The 16,922-nt window shown below is 43.8% G+C and overlaps 1 long non-coding RNA gene across 1 annotated transcript; it reads left to right on the top strand.

Moving 5' to 3' along the window:
- The first annotated feature begins 14,401 nt into the window (after nucleotides 1-14,401).
- On the top strand, nucleotides 14,402-16,145 carry LOC100513405 (uncharacterized). Its single transcript, XR_002343777.2, has 2 exons — nucleotides 14,402-14,451; nucleotides 15,484-16,145. It is a non-coding gene; the product is annotated as an uncharacterized LOC100513405 (long non-coding RNA).
- The last annotated feature ends 777 nt before the right edge of the window (nucleotides 16,146-16,922 follow it).

The raw sequence follows: 16,922 nt of genomic DNA, 5'->3' as shown, positions 1-16,922 counted from the left end.
GTCCTTCTTAGAGCCTCCTATCCAGCTTCATTGATTGCATAATTGTCCCATTCCTGATGAGGTAACTTTGGTTGCTTGGTTTAGATGGTATCTGTCAAGTTTACTCATTGCTCTAGTTACTATATTTCTTCTTAATAAATAACTTATGAATGATACTTTGATAGTGTTTAAATATTTATATCTTATCAAATATTTACCCAGATCTTTTTATGGCATCTGTTGAACTTCATATGAGAGTATTATTACTATGATATTACTGATATCATTGATTATAATTTGTATGTTAAATATTGATCTTATATCCTGCTACCCTACTGTACTCTTATATCTAATTTACTGCAGTGAACATTCTTATGAATGCATTTCTCTTGTATCACATCTTTATTTCCTTAGGCTTATTTCCTAGAAAAAATTATTGAGTGAAAGGCTATGTTCATTTTAATTTTAAATTGATCACACACTAGTAAGTACTAACTTTCCATCCAGAATAATTATACCAACTTATATTGCCACCCAAAACATGAATGTTTATCTCCACAAAGTTCACACATCTCAAATTTTATTATCCACAACAAGTATTGTTTTGAAACAGGTAAATTAATCTGATAAACCACATATCCAAATACAAGACATTTCTTCTTTTTTTTTCAGTTTTAAAAATATTAGTAATGTTGGGAGTTTCCATCATGGCGCAGTGGAAACGAATCCAATCAGGAACGATGAGGTTGCGGGTTTGATCCCTGGCCTCGCTCAGTGGGCTAAGGATCTGGCAATGCCATGAGCTGTGGGGTAGGTCGCAGAGCAGCTTGGATCCTGTGTTGCTGTGACTGTGGTGTAGGCTGGCAGCTGTAGCTCCAATTGGACCCCTAGCCTGGGAACCTCCATATGCCACGGGTGCAGTCCTAAAAAGCAAAAAATATATATATTAGCAATGTTGAACATTGTATGGCTGTTAGCACAACTGATGCCATCTTGGGCTGAGTTAAAATTCTCTCCTTCCACTGATACTACCATGACTATAGTGTGTCGTTCTTTCCTCTGTTGTCAAGGGCTTTGTAATTAACAGATGTTTTCTGATTATTAGATTCAGGTAACATCCATGTTCCAATAGTTTCCAGATGTGGTACATATATACAATGGAACACTACTCAGTCATAAAAAAGAAAGAAAGAATGGCATTTGCAGCAACACAGATGCAACTAGACATTCTCATACTAGGTGAAGTAAGTCAGAAGAAAAGACAAATACTGTATGATATTACTTACATGTGGAATCTAAAATATGGCACAGATGAATCAATCTACAAGACAGAAAAAGATTTACAGACCTGGAGAACAGACTCGTGGTTGCCAAGGGGGAGGGGGACAGGAGTGGGATGGATTGGGAGTTTGGGGTTGGTAGATGCAAATTATTACATTCAGAATGGATAATCAATGAGGTCCTACAGTACAGCACAGGGAACTATATCCAGTCTCTTGGGAGAGACCATGATAGAAGATAATACAAGAAAATATAAGATCATATATATATGTATGTATGTATATATATATCTTACATATATCTTATATATATACAGATCTCATATCTTATATATATGTATGACTGGGTATGTATGTATATTGTATGTATGACTGGATCACTTTGCTGTACAGCAGAAATTGGCATAATACTGTAAGTCAACTATACTTCAACTTAAAAAAAAGAAAAAAGACGTTTGCTGACATATTCGTGGTACCCATGAGGTTAGTTATGCATCATAAATCAGATAAGGTCTTGACTTAGGAATGCACTCTCTGTCTCCAAGCACCTACCCCCAAACCATAGGTTTGGTGTAAAACTATCGTCACGGTCCCGCGGGTTGGAGTGCCGCTGCTCATGCTTCTAAATCACCATTGCCTGATCCTGATCCCACCTATAAGTAAGTTAACCACAATGAACTTCGTATTTGTACTTTATGGAGATGCCTGCTTTGTTTTTTGGTGTCAAGATACCCTCTCAGTTCGGTGGGCACTTTTTGTTCCCGCCATCCTTGGACAAACATCTTTTCAAATTTTCCTTACCTTTGCTTGTGTGTGTGTGTGTGTGTGTGTGTGTGAGAGAGAGAGAAAGAGATACCAAACACCCCTTTCCCTTGTCCATTAGATTTTTTCATATTTTATTTTTACTTCTTAATTTATAAGATATATATATTTTTGAATTTGGGACATTAGTTCCTTACCTGGCACAGGTTTTGTATTTTTCTCTAGTTGATTACTTGTCTTTTTGCCTTACATGGGGTGTTTTTTTGCCATATGAAAATAAATTTCTATGTAATATGTAAATATTTTATTTACACATTATGGGTTCTGTGCCATTCTTAAAAGTTTTCTCTACTTAATAAATAACAATCATCTATATTTTCTATTTCCTTTAGAGTAGAGTTTCATCATTTATAAAATAAAAGAAAGTTTTGCAAGAACAGGAAAAAACTAAAATTTGTTAATGCATTGCTAGTTTCCAACTCAGAAGGGAGGAGAGTGGGAAGGCACAAAGAAAAATCAATAGACACTAAATCACTTCACATTAAATCTTAGCAGTGCCTCCTCCAGCTTCTTGAGAAGATGAAAGAATGAAAATGGGGAGTTCCCGTCGTGGCTCAGTGGTTAACAAATTCGACTAGGAACCATGAGGTTGCAGGTTCAATCCCTGGCCTTGCTCACTGGGTTAAGGATCTGGCGTTGCCGTGAGCTGTGGTGCAGGTCGCAGACGTGGCTTGGAACCCGCGCTGCTGTGGCTCTGGTGGAGGCTGGTGGCTACAGCTCTGATTCGACCGCTAGCCTGGGAAACTCCATATGCCTTGGCAAAAAGATTAAAAAAAAAAAAAAAAAAGAATGAAAACGTAAGAGACAGCGTCCTTGAAGGACTGGGTAGTCAAAATAATTATTGAATGGTCCCAAAGCCATGAGTAGCTAATATCTAAGGCCAAAGGGTCAGGAAGATATGGTTGTAGTCATGCTTCTGACTCATCACCTCGGTCCAGGCACACTGATAGTTTGGATGTTAACCTGCCTCGAGGCAGAGGCGTGGATCTGATGACCTCTTTGCCCCATCATTCTAGGAATCAGGAGCTGGGCTGCTGTGTGAACCATGGCGGGGATATCCCAGCCACTCCCCCAAAACTAAGCTCCTTGAAACTACGCCAACGTCACACCCAGGTGAGACTGGGGCAGGACTCCGCAGGGTGATGCGGCCGTCACAGCTCACTGTGCCTGTCTCAGCCTGCGGTCTCCTAGGAGGATGACCTAAGCCATAGGAGACAGCTATGTAAACTGCAAACTACTTCTAGTGAAGAGATTTTTTAAAATCTCTTAACCACCTACGTGTGAATAAACGTGTATTAGCTGCTGAAGGGGAAGCAGAAACATAAGTCCCAAGTTGTGTTCTCAAGGGGTTTATGAAAATCTCATTTATAAGTTGTGACACTTAAAAGATATGGAATGAGTGGGACTTGAACTCACTGTCTCAGGATGGAAAACATGAAATAAAGTGTAGGACTAGGATATGGAGAGACATGTTTGCAGCCCAGCCAATATGCCAGTTCTCCTTGGGAAGCAAAGCAGAAATTGCAGCAGGTGTATCAAGTCATATTGCCGATAGCCTTGGACATACATCAAAGTGCTGACCTTGATCCTGGACACAGTGTGGCGCCTGGCATGAGGCTTCTTTAAAGGGCAGGGGTGCTGATTTCTGGAGTGCAGGATGGTGAGAGAAAGATCAAGTTTGGGTCCCAGGGAAGATTAAAATCCAGGAGAAACCATGGCAAATGGGAGGTAGTAAACCATCAGGGAAGGCTGTGCACCTTGAGATATCTGATGCTGAGAACACTAAACAAGGTGGATTCCATATCTATATATTTGTCTATATTATATGTACTGTTGAACAGTTTTAAATACCCACAATTGTGTGCACACACACATCTCACCAGATACGGGCTCTCCTTGTTCACCATGACCTAGGCATAGACATTATTGAATTATTCTTTTTCTTTTTTGGCCACACCCACAGCATATGGAAGTTCCCATGCCAGGGACTGAACTTGAACTGCAGTTGCAAACTGCCACATGAAGCCATGGCATCCTTAACCTTCTGTGCCACATAGGAACATCCTGTGCTTGTTTTGTTTTGATATTCCTGAATTGTAATCATCTCAGGCTCTAGAGAGTTATCTCAGACTCTTCTGGAGGGAGGATTTTCTTCTCATCATGACTTCTAGGTTTAATTTGCCTTCATCTAATTAAATCACTTATTTTTAATTTTTATATTTATTTATTTACCTATTTGTCTTAACAAATAGCTATTCCTTATGACTTAGGCTGTCCTCATAGGAGACTGGACTCTGTGACAGGCACAGAGGTGAGTTGGCCACATAGTCCTGAAACATCTGTCCCTGTCTCACGGGGTGTGATGTTTTTTCTCCTGCTCAGATTGTTCCAAAAGGCTTAGTAATTGGGAAGTGATCAGAATGTGGATTCCTGCTCCTGATTTCTGGAATGATGAGGTTGAGATGCTTCTGCTCTATGCAGGGCAACACCCAAACTGTCAGCTGACCTGACTTGAATATCAGTGATGAGTCAGCAGCCTAATGATATCACAAAGACAGGATTTTAAGCCTTGACTATGAAATCCCATGGCTTTGCCAGCAGTTCGATATAAACATTTTGGCCAGCATTGGCTTTCTGAACTTCTCTATTTGTCAAGGTGTCTGCTTCCTTCCTCTTTTGGTTGAGTTGAATACCACGTACAGGTCACCAATCGTAGAGGAGAACTCTAAACACCTCTGCCTACAGCATCTGGGTGGGCAAGGAAAGTTGCCAAGGGAAACACAGCAGAGTCAAGCACTGAATGGAACAACACTTAACTGACAGAGAAGAGACAGCAAGATCAGCTTCAATAGTGGACATCAATCCCCCTTGGCTAGTGGGGGGCAAGGGCAATTGGCCTACATGTATTCCTCTCCTGTAGCAGTGGAGGCTTTCTATCCTTCCCCTTGGAGGAGAAATGTCACAGTGGAGTTGGCAGGTACCATAGGAAGAGCATCCTATAAGCAGAGACGAAGAGCATGCATTGAACATGAAATGAGGAAAGATGTTCCACATAAGGTGATGAGCCCAGCAGAGCCTATGTGGGCTCTTTATACCTTGGTAAGGGAGTGTTCCAGCTCCAAGGCTCCCTTCATGCAGCTGAGACTGCCTTTCCCAACAATTTAATTATGTCATTTTCACCACCTCATGGAGTGGAAAGAAACATGGCTGAAATTCAATGAGAAATCATATAAACTGAGTAATTGCTTTTTCTCTGTGTCAGAACCAGCACCAAGCAAACTGGTAATCTTCATTTCATTTTCTCCATTTCTATAAACCCTTTAAACAATTATAGAGAATGAATCAGGAGTTCCTTTTTTTGGTCCAGCGTCAGTTGACTATAGATACAGGGGTCTGTTTCTGAGCTATCTATCTATTCTGTGCCATTGATCTGTTATCTATTATTTTGCCAATACCAAACTGTGTTGATTATACAGCTTTATAGAAAGTCTTGAAGTCAGGGACTGCCAGTTCTATGACTTTATTCTCCTTCAATATTTTATTGGCTATTCCAAGTCTTTACCTGTCCACATAAACTTTGGAATCAATTTACTGATACCCATGAAATAGCTTCTGGGGGTTTGATTGGGATTGCACTGAATCTATAGATCAAGTTGGGAAGAATACACATCTTAATAATATTGAGTCTTCTAATCCGTAAATATGGAATATCCCTCCATTTATTTAGTTCTTTGATTTCATTTGCCAGAGTTTTATAGTTTTCTGTCTATTGTTCTTAAACATATTTTGTTAGATTTATACCTAAATGTTTAATCTTGAGGGATGCTATTATAAATGGTACTGCATTTTTTTTTTTCCATCTCAAGTGCCACTTGTTCATTGCTGGTACATAGAACAACAATTGAATCTTGCTTATTAACTTTGTATCCTTCACCTTTATTTCTATATTCTTTATTATTACCAAGAGGGTTTTTTATTGATTCTTTTAGATTTTCTTTTTATTTATTTATTTATTTTTGGTCTTTTTGCTATTTCTTTGGGCCGCTCCCACGGCATATGGAGGTTCCCAGGCTAGGGGTTGAATCGGAGCTGTAGCCACCGGCCTACGCCAGAGCCACAGCAACGCGGGATCCGAGCTGCGTCTGCAACCTACACCACAGCTCACGGCAACGCCGGATCGTTAACCCACTGAGCCAGGGCAGGGACCGAACCCGCAACCTCATGGTTCCTAGTCGGATTCGTTAACCACTGCGCCACGACGGGAACTCCTGATTCTTTTAGATTTTCTACAGAGACAACCATGTCATCTGTGAAAAAGGAGAGTTTATTTCTTCCTTCCCAAACTGCATATCTTTAATTTACTTTTTCTTAACTTATCACATTAGCTAGTGTGTCCAGTATGACCATGTGGTTAGGGGACATCCTTGTTAGTACTTAATCTTAGAGGGAAAGCTTTGAGTTTCTCACCAATTTTGTATCCTTCCAACTTTTTGATGGTGTTTTCTACCATTTAGAATTGAATTTTTCCATATCTAACCACATAGATCACATGTATCTACATTTTCCTTCATATTTTATGGATTTTGTGTTATTCCTAAAACTGTCTCCAAATAATAACTACCAACTATATTTTTAGGATATGAATTGCATTTGATATATTGCACTACATATATTGACAAAACTCATTGAATTGCATATTAAAATTAGTGAATTTTATTTCATATAAATTATAGAGCAGTAATGTGATTTTTAAATTTAAAACATAAATTTAAATGTATTTAAATTTAGATTTATTCCATATATATGTATTTATATATGTTGTATATTTAAAATGAACGGGGATGGAGTCCCGCTGTGGCACATCAGTATCAAACTGGACTATATTCATCAAGATGCAGGTTCAATCCCTGGCCCTGATCAGTGAGTTAAGGATCCAGTGTTGGCATGAGCTGTGGTGTAAGTCGCAGATGCACTTCGGATCTGGCATTGCTGTAGCTGTAGTATAGGTCAGTAGCTGCAGCTCCAATTCAACCCCTAGCCTGGGAACTTCCATATGCCATTAGGGCAGCCCTAAAAATAACTAACTAAATAAATAAATAAGTAAATAAAAATAAAACGAAGGTGGAGTCAGACAGAGACTGATTAGGAGAAGGGCGGGAGTGGGAACACAGGGATGAGGAATGATGGTGGGAAGAGAGAAGACAGCGTCTGTCTCCTGGCCGTGTCTGAGGGACAAAATTAGATATGTGAAGGGAACCAGAAGTTGAAGAACCAATGTTCACAATTAATGCTGCTTCAGGGCCTTGGTTAAAAGGGAAAATAAAGAATTAGGGGAAAACACAAACCTACAAAAATACAAACTTTTCCCTCCTGACCCTTGACCCTGCCTGTCATCTGTCTGCTGAGGCCTCTGCCGCCCCCAGCAGAAGAGGGAGGGAACTAGAACCGTGGTGACGAAGATGGGGAAATGAAATCAGTCTATACCAAGTCAGGGAGCAGGCTGCATTTATTTCAATACAGGGTTACAGAATGCAAGAAGGTGCAGAGGGATGGGGAGGGAAGTCAGGAACTAGGTTTTAGAGAGAGGTGTTGGGCTTTTGGACACCAGGGTAGTGGAGTTTTTGCCAGGAGGTCTCAGCCATTCACGGAGATCAGGGGGAAGAAAAGCTCAGGGTCCGCTTCAGCAGCAGCAGTCGCCTCCAGAGGACTGGCCGCTCCCCCCTCCGCAGCACCCTGAGCCCCCCGAGGGCTGGCTGCAGCAGTCAGAGCTCTGGTGTCTGCGGTGGGACCTGCGGCGCCTGTGGTGGCTCAGGCAGCAGCCCCCATGCCCAGAGCTGCAGCAGCCCCCTCCCCCACAGCTGGAGCCACAGCAGCCCCCAGAGCTCACACTGCAGCAGGAGGAGACTGGAGGGCACTTGGGGGGGCACTTGGGGGGGCACTTGGGAGGGGGCTGGCACTGCTGCTGGTTCTGCTGGCAGGACATCTTGGTGGGCGGGGTTCAGGAGCTGAGGGAGAGTCAGACAGCAAGTCAGATCCAGCACAGGGACGGCTCCCAGACTTTCCCTGACCTTTCAGTGTCTTTCTAGTCCCTTAATTTTGAACTGTTTAAATGGAGTCATAGATACTTCGTCACTGAAAGTTTTGTGATTCCTAATAGTTAGGCAAATGCCCTGACATGATCTCCCTTGGGTCTCACAATTTATATTTAAGATAGGCTAGGATTAACATCATCTTTTACAAAATAGGCAACTGTGGCAAAAATCAGTAAGAAACAGCCCTGCCCTAATTAAACATCCAGTTAAGTGAAGGAGGCAGTTTCTCCTACGGTGTCATCCCAAACCTTGAAATCCTCCAGTACAGAAACCAGTACAGAATTTAAACCTTCTCTTGAAGACAGAAAATTGAGGATTGTCTCTTGGGAGAGCTTTCTAGATAATTTTGAATTTGGATGTGCTGATTGTGAATGGTCCAGGAGGCCTCCTGGTCTCATCAGGTCACCCCACGGCCTCGCACTGTTATCTCGTCACAGTGATGTTCAACCTGTCGTGACCAACTTCTTACGCGGATTCTCGGTTCTAGTTCAGATCCATAGATACGTGGGTTTTAAAGAGCTCCAAAGCAGCCTCTGATTAGCTTAAGCTGTTGGTCGAGAACTGCTATCTCCAGGTCATCTTTATAAGGAGGGTTGTGATTTTTCTCTCAAAGGTGATGTCCCTTATGAAAGCTGGTCTAATAGGGCCTGACGCTCAGTGCTTGGATTCCCTCAGACCTGAGAGCCCAGCCGAGCGGAGCTCAGTCTGGCACAGCACAAGGCACAGCCATCTATCCTCTTCTCCCCCGTGGTCCCAGGTGGCCTCCCCTTCCTCAGTCTTCCTGAGGCTTCTCTCCTGCTACCTACACGGCCCCCAGCCTCCCAAGACCCTGTCCCGCCTACCCTCTGCTCTGGACTGAGTGTCCCTCTCTTGATGACCCCGCTCCCGTGCCCAGAGGACACTCACCTGTGCACACGCAGCGCAGGGGCCGTCAGCGCCTCAGGAGGGCAGTGGATGGAGGTGCTCTGGCCCCGAGCCCCTTTTATCCTGGCCTTGGGCTCTGCCCTCAGGTGTGAGCCAGGGCCTGGGCATGAGAGGACCGCCTCCTGCCACCTACATGGGTCCTGTGACAGATGATGACTGGCAGCTCCTCCCTGCCTCCCTCCACGGGGCACAGGGCAGCTGCTTTCCCCTCGGAAGCGGGCTGCTCAGGAGTGGCGATGGGGTAGAACAGGCCCCACCCAGAATCCCCGCGCTTGATCTTCCAGGAAGATCCCCGCCTTGCTTAATTTTGGAGCTTGAAATTCCAACTTGTTTTTTCTTTACTCCCAAGTCTCTCTGTCTGCTTGTTTGTTTTTATGGCCATACCTGTGGCCTCTGGAAGTTCCCAGGCTAGGAGGCAAATCTGAAGTGCAGCTGCCGGCCTACACCACAACCACAAGGCCACACTGGATCCGTACCATCTGCTACCTATGCCAAGGCTTGCGGCAATGCTGGATCTTTAACCCACTGATCCAGGCCAGGGATCGAACTGGCATCCTCACAGAGACAACATTGGATCCTTAACCTGCCGAGCCACAACGGGTACTCCTTGCCCTCCCAGATATAAATTCAAGAGTTCTAGGGGGTTCCCGTCGTGGCTCAGTGGTTAACGAATCCGACTAGGAACCATGAGGTTGTGGGTTGGATCCCTGGCCTTGCTCAGTGGGTTAAGGATCCAGCGTTGCCGTGAGCTGTGGTGTAGGTTGCAGACACAGCTCGGATCCTGCGTTGCTGTGGCTCTGGCATAGGCCGGTGGCTACTGCCCCAATTGGACCCCCTAGCCTGGGAACCTCCATATGCCACGGGAACAGCCCTAGAAAAGACAAAAAAAAAAAAAAAAAATTCAAGAGTTCTAAGAAATCTGGTTTAAACCAATTTCCATAGAATCCTCTAACTTTCTATTATCTTATATGTGTGTGTGCATGTGTGTGTACACACGTGTGTGTTTGTACATGTACGTGTAGTATGGTAATTAAGAATCTCATTTTAAAGAGTCAGACAGACCTAAGAGAGAATCCTGGTTGTCACCTATTAGCTGCTCGACTTTGTGAAAAACAACAACAAAACACATCCTTCTTGTTCTCAGTTTTGTCAATCTATAATAGAGACAATATAAGTCTCTCCAGGGGTGTGAGAGTCAGTGAACTAATGCAAAGGACATTTCTGGTAGAGAGTTTATATAACATGCTACATTCTCTAAACAAATGCCAACATATTCATTAAAAAAAGGACAAGATGTCTTATAAAAAGAGTGGATCTGCGTAACCTGACCCCCTTGCTGTACAGTGAGAAAATTAAAAAAATTATAAAAAAAAAGAGTGGATCTGGCTTTAAAATACAAGATCATTTTATTGGTTGAGGTTATTGGTAGGTTTTTACAAGAAAACATGACTCACAGACAGAGAACAGACCTGTGGTTGCCAAGGGGTAAGGGGGAGGGAGTGGGATGGACTGGGAGTTGGGGTTAGTAGATGCAAACTATTACATTTAGAATGGACAGGCAATGCGGTCCTACTGTAGAGCACAGGGAACCATATCTAGTGTCTTGGGGTAGACCGTGATGGAAGATAATATGAGAAAAAGAATGTGTATATATGTGAATGACTGGGTCACTAGGCTGTACAGCAAAAATGGTCACAACACTGTAAATCCACTTTTCTTTTTTTCTGCTTTTTAGGGTCCCACTTTCGGCATATGGAAGTTCCCAGGCTAGGGGTTGAATTGGGGCTACAGATGCCGGCCACAGCCACAGCCACAGCAATGCAACTTCTGAGCCGTATCTGTGACCTACACCACAGCGCATGGCAATGCCAGATCCTTAACCCACTGAGTGAGGCCAGGGATCAAACCCACAACCTCATGGTTCCTAGTCAGATTCATTTACACTGTGCCACAATGGGAACTCCTCTACATTAATTTTAAAAAATTATGTAACAAGAGGAAAATATGAATCAAGAATGAAGTTTTATAGAGAGATGACTAAATCTGCTAATTAGATTGAGAATTCGGATTTTCCAAGGGTCGTATGGGAGGGCTGAGGTGAAGTTCACAGCCAAGAGAGAGGAAAGGTGGTGAAGAGATAGGGAAATTGTGGAAGGCTGGGCAGACCTGGAATAAAACAGTCAAGGGACAAACATCTCCAGTGCAGTGGCAGCCACAAGCTGTTTAAGAACATGAATATCTAACACTTCATATGATTTTTTTTTTTTTTTTGGTCTCTTTCTGTTTTCCGAGTGTCTCTCAACTTCTAGTCTCTGAGGGTCTCAATTCAGTTATCTATATAAACACAGACTTTTCTTACTAGAACTATTGCTATTTTCACATTTGTAGGAGATTAAGGGAAAGGGCCAGAGTTTGCATCTGGGTTGAGAGTCAGTCAGATAACAAGGGCCCCCCTCTATGGTATCTCGAGGTTATTAAACAACCAGACTAATTTATTAGATGAAGGAGAACTGGAGCTAGAGATGATTATATAAAGAAAGTCTATTTTCCTCAGGCTTAGAGAAGAATTCTGGAATAGCCTAGACTCCGAATGGATGTTGATTTGATAATATCCTGGTCACTTTGTGCAGTGCAAACCCTACCAGTAAGCGGCTGAGATACGCAGTGTGTGTGTGTGTGTGTGTTTGTGTATACTTCTACTTAGTACAGAGACCATGAGAGAGACTAAATCTATGAAGATATGTATGTGTATGCACACACACACACACACACGTACACATACCCATATACACACGTACACCTCTTGCCATGTCTCTCTTGGTGTTGGGTTGCCTGGAGTCCAGCCTTCCCTAAATTGTTCTGCCTCTTCTGTGCCTTATTTCCCCACTGTTCCATCCCTCACCAGGATTCACTTCCTCACTGAAATGTATTCTTCATTGGGTTCCTTCTCTCACCCTCAGAAATAATTGTCCCAGATCACTAAGGGTATCTCATCTTGGGGTCCCCACTGGATCCATGATGAGCCTCCATCCTTACTGATTGATGATGTCTGAGGCCTGTGCCATCTGACCCTGTGCTGTGTCTCCAGGGCAGGCTTTGCTCCCTCCTTTCAGCAACAGTCTTCTTCAGCTACAAGGGCTTATGTTTTCCATTGTAACTTGTTCTCAGTTTTCAAACTCCCATGCTTTATTCCGTGATTTATGTATTTCTGAAACTGTGCTGTCAAACACAACTTGCTGTGGTATCTTTTTATGTGTCTTTTCACTCAAACACGCTTCTGGAAATCTTTCCTTGAATCTCCAGCTTGGGTCTTGTGTTTCTAGGTTCCTTATCAGCTCCTAAGACAGGGATGTGCATTCAATGGGTAATGAGGTTTAAAATCTGTTCATTAATATTAACGTTAACTTTATGACTTAAGCCATGGTCATCAGAATCTGCACTCTGAGATCCTCACTTTACAGTGTGCTGGCCTTATCACCCTGCAGAAATCTGCCACCGAAGTGCCTGGTATGGACCAAGACGTTCCAAAGAGTGTAATTAGTGAGAATGTAGTCGTGACATTGATTACTTGGTTCACACAGGTAGTTCTGATTCAGGAATCCAGTTCATCCATTCCAAGGATGATGGGACATGGAAGCTATTCTGTCCATGCCTCTGCCACCACAAAGCGCAGTGCCCCAGCATCAGCTAATCTCACATGGTTTAGCAGCATGATGTAACACCTTGAGGTCACACCAAAGACTGGGATTAGATCTCAATGATCTTAATGGTGTGGGGACTTTTTTTTTTTCATTTTTAAAATTTTATTGAAGTGTAGTTGATCTACAAGGTTGTGATAATTTCTGCTATACAGCAAAGTGATTCAGTTATACGTGTACACACATCCATTCTCTTTCAGACACTTTTCCTACATAGATCATCACAGGAAAGAGTTCTCTGTGCTATACAGCAGGTGCCCATTGACCGATTATTCCACATACCTCAGTGTGCAGATGCTCATCCCAAACCCTGGTTTGGGTACACTTTAATATAAACAATATGCACTAGGAAAGCCCTTATTTTCTGAGAGATCACGTTGTCAGACTCTTATAATCTCAGGAGGCAGAAGAATGTTGACATGTGGTGAGAACTCTTTCACACTCAGTGAATTTTACTCTGCATTCCAGAGCCAGCATTATACACGTGTGTGATTCTTAATTTGTTTCTGTCCACTGCCAACATCTACTTATAGTAACGACTATAAATCAGTAATCCAAATGACTAGAACTTGTACCTAATTATTTTTTTATAAGTAGTTAGTAAGATATTTTAAGCATGGCGAAAAATATTAATACATTTCAACACAGTAGAAATTTTTGTAGGGCAGAAAACATGAAGGAATATGTAAAAAACTTGGTTTAGGAATTCCCATCATGACACAGTGGGTTAAGAAACCAACTGCAGACGTGTGGAATCTGAAAAGAGGACAGACTGAACTTCTTTGCAGAACAGACGCTGACTCACAGACATTGAAAAACTTATGGTCTCCAGAGGAGACAGTTTGGGGGGTAGGAGGATGTGCTTGGGCTGTGGGATGGAAATCCTGTGAAATCAGATTGTTATGATCTTTGTATAACTACAGATGTGATAAATTTATTTGAGTAATAAAAAAATGAAAAAAAAAAAAGAAAAACAAAAAAAAGAGGACTTTGGTCCAGAAAAACAAAACAAACAAACAAAAAAAACCCAACTGCAGTGGCTCAGGTCACTGCAGCAGTGTGGATTCAATCCCTGGCCTCGCACAGTGGATTAAAAGATCTGGCATTGCCACAGCTGTGGCATAGGTCACAGCTGCGACTCATATTCAATCTCTGACCTGGGAACTTTCATATACTGTGGATTCGGTCCTAAAAAAAAAAAAGGCAAAAAACACTTGGTTTAAACCAAATTGTGTGTAGTCATTAAAAGAACATTGGGATGGAAGGAAAGGTGGGGCAGGGCTAGGGACGAGGAGTGGGAGGGGGAAGGGTGGTTCCTAGAAGGAATGGTAAGATCTCTCAAGGCAGGCCCCCTCCAGGAAGAAGATGATGGGGAATGATGGCAGGGATTTTCCCAGCCTGCATCCATTTCTGAGCAGCCATATTCCTTGCTGGGAGCAGCTGCCCTGAGCCCCGTGGAGGCAGGCAGGAAGGAGCTGCCAGCCATCACCTGTCACAGGACACACGTGGGTGGCAGGAGGCGGTCCTCTCATGCTCAGGCCTTGGCTCACACCTGAGGGCAGAGCCCAAGACCAGGATAAAAGGAGCTCAGGGCCAGAGCACCTCCATCCACTGCCCTCCTGAGGCACTGACGGCCCCTGTGCTGCGTGTGTACAGGTGAGTGTCCTCTGGGTGTGGGACCAGGGCTGTCCACAAAGGGACACTCAGACCAGAGAAGAGGGGCAGGGCCTTTGCAGTGTGTGTGGCAGGAGGAAGGTGAGAAGAGGATGAAGGTGGTCCTTACTGGCAAAATAACAAGGCTCAGGAAGACTGAGGGAGGGGGGCAATGAGGAGGCTGGGGAGAGGACATGGGAGGAGGGTTGTGTAATTGTGATTTAGTGCTCGAGAGAAACCCAGGATGTATTGTTTGGTCAGTGATCCCAAGGATTTTCCACTTTGACCATCACACGAACCCACACTACACTACCTGCAGCTGTGTTCATCAAGGGACGTTTATCTTTGAAAACACAACTGTCCCTCCCGGAAAAGCAGAGACCAGAACAGTGGTACTTGGCAGGTAGAGAGGAAATCAGAACTGACTGACCCATTATAAGCACTCAGATTAGTGAATCTACAGAGTTAAGTAAGCACCACCCAAATCTTGGTGCGGAGGGATGAGTGTCTGCCGAGAATGCCAGAGCATGGGATCTGGGCAGGGGCTTGGGTGCAAGTCCCAGCTTTCGTTAAATGTGTAGCTAGTTCTCCCAGGCAATCTCCAATATCCTGTGCAGTCAGGAACTTCTGTGTCCCTACAGGACAAGCCGAAGAAATTCTCCAAGAGGGAATGATTGTTTCCCTAAAGAAATGACTTCATTTCTAAATTGCTCTCTAGATTGTTTCTGTGATTCTTATGGTATATTACAGGTGGTCTCCTACATACTAGATGTTTGGTTTTGAGAACATTTTTTTAACATCTTTTGGTTTCAGTTTTCTAATTATAACACAAATGATAATGCTTCATAAAAATATTTGCCATAAAAATAGGACATAAGAGCATCTGAGCAATAATTAGAAATAATAAAACTTCCAGTATTTAATTATCTGGGACTATGTTTAACAGTTTATCAAACTTAAGTGGCTAGAAAGCTGCTGAAGGGGCGAGGTGGCCTCTCTGAGCAGGATCTGACTTGCTGTCTGACTCTCCCTCAGCTCCTGAACCCCGCCCACCAAGATGTCCTGCCAGCAGAACCAGCAGCAGTGCCAGCCCCCTCCCAAGTGCCCCCCCAAGTGCCCCGTCCCTAAGTGTCCCCCCAAGTGCCCCCCCAAGTGCCCTCCAGTCTCTTCCTGCTGCAGTGTGAGCTCTGGGGGCTGCTGTGGCTCCAGCTGTGGGGGAGGGGGCTGCTGCAGCTCTGGGCATGGGGGCTGCTGCCTGAGCCACCACAGGCGCCGCAGGTCCCACCGCAGACACCAGAGCTCTGACTGCTGCAGCCAGCCCTCGGGGGGCTCTGGGTGCTGCGGAGGGGGAAGCGGCCAGTCCTCTGGAGGTGACTGCTGCTGCTGAAGCGAACCCTGAACCAAGAAGAGCTGACCTGGGGGCAGCAAATGGCCAGAAACCTCCTCCTCCTGCTCCTCTTGGGCTTGCCTGAGGGTCTGAAAATCCAGGGAAGGTTCTGCGCTCTGGGCTGGAGTGTCCCTCTGCCTGGAGATTCAGAAGCCTGAATCGGCTCTCAAGAATCTATGTGCTGACCTCTGACACCAACTGTGTTGTCTGCCTGGAATGCCCAAACCACAGACTCGAACTCCCTCCCCAGCTAATCCCCTTGTAGACTGCAGCCTCGAATGAAACAATAAAACAAGAAATCGGCTCACCATCTTGTCCTAGATGCTTCCTTGCCTGCTCATGCGCCAATATTCTTTACATCACTTCCCACTCTCTTGCCGGCTGAGACCTGGGAAATCAAATATGTGCTAGTCCAATAAGATCTGCGGTATAGCACAGGGTACTACATCCAGTCACTTGTGATGGAGGATAACGTGAGAAAAAAAAAATGTGTGTGTGTACATATATATATATGAATGACTGGGTCACTTTGCAGTACAGCCGAAATTGACAGAATATTGTAAATCAACTATAGTAAAAAAATTAAAAAAAAAAACAAATATGTGCTAGTCATACAGTTAGGGATGGAAGGAGGGGCGAGGAAATGGCTCTGTGCTCTGACAAGACTTCTCAGATGAATGCCACATAGCTCTGCCTGAGCACATCCTGCTGGCGCGTCTCACATACAGAGGGCCTTGGACTCTGGGTTTTCTTCCATGGCCAAACCCCGGGTCCAGACACGGAGACGGGTGTGTACTGCATCCTTCCCCTGGTGTCCTCCCCCTTCCCTGTGTGGTACCCAACCCACTTTTTTAATCCTTCAGTTAAAAAAGTTGTGTAGAAGATTATACATGAGCTTTATGCAAATAAACCGTGAATCTTAGTTAATTCTAACTAGACACATTCATAGAGCCTGTGGCAAAGATCATTTATTTCAATGTCTATAAAAGGAATCAGGGACCTTAAAAAAAAAAAAAAAAAAAAAAGAGTCTTTTCTTCCTTTTCTCTCCCTGAGTCTCAAGTCCAGTTTCTCAGGTCAAATATTTCA

Source organism: Sus scrofa, chromosome 4, assembly GCF_054392235.1.
Source record: "Sus scrofa isolate SSC_HxYL_T2T_F1_AM1 chromosome 4, Sscrofa_HxYL_maternal_Yorkshire_Landrace_v2.0, whole genome shotgun sequence".
In the NCBI taxonomy this organism is placed as follows: domain Eukaryota; kingdom Metazoa; phylum Chordata; class Mammalia; order Artiodactyla; family Suidae; genus Sus; species Sus scrofa.
The sequence above is the reverse complement of the archived record's forward strand: the minus strand, read 5'-3'. Positions and strand labels throughout refer to the sequence as shown.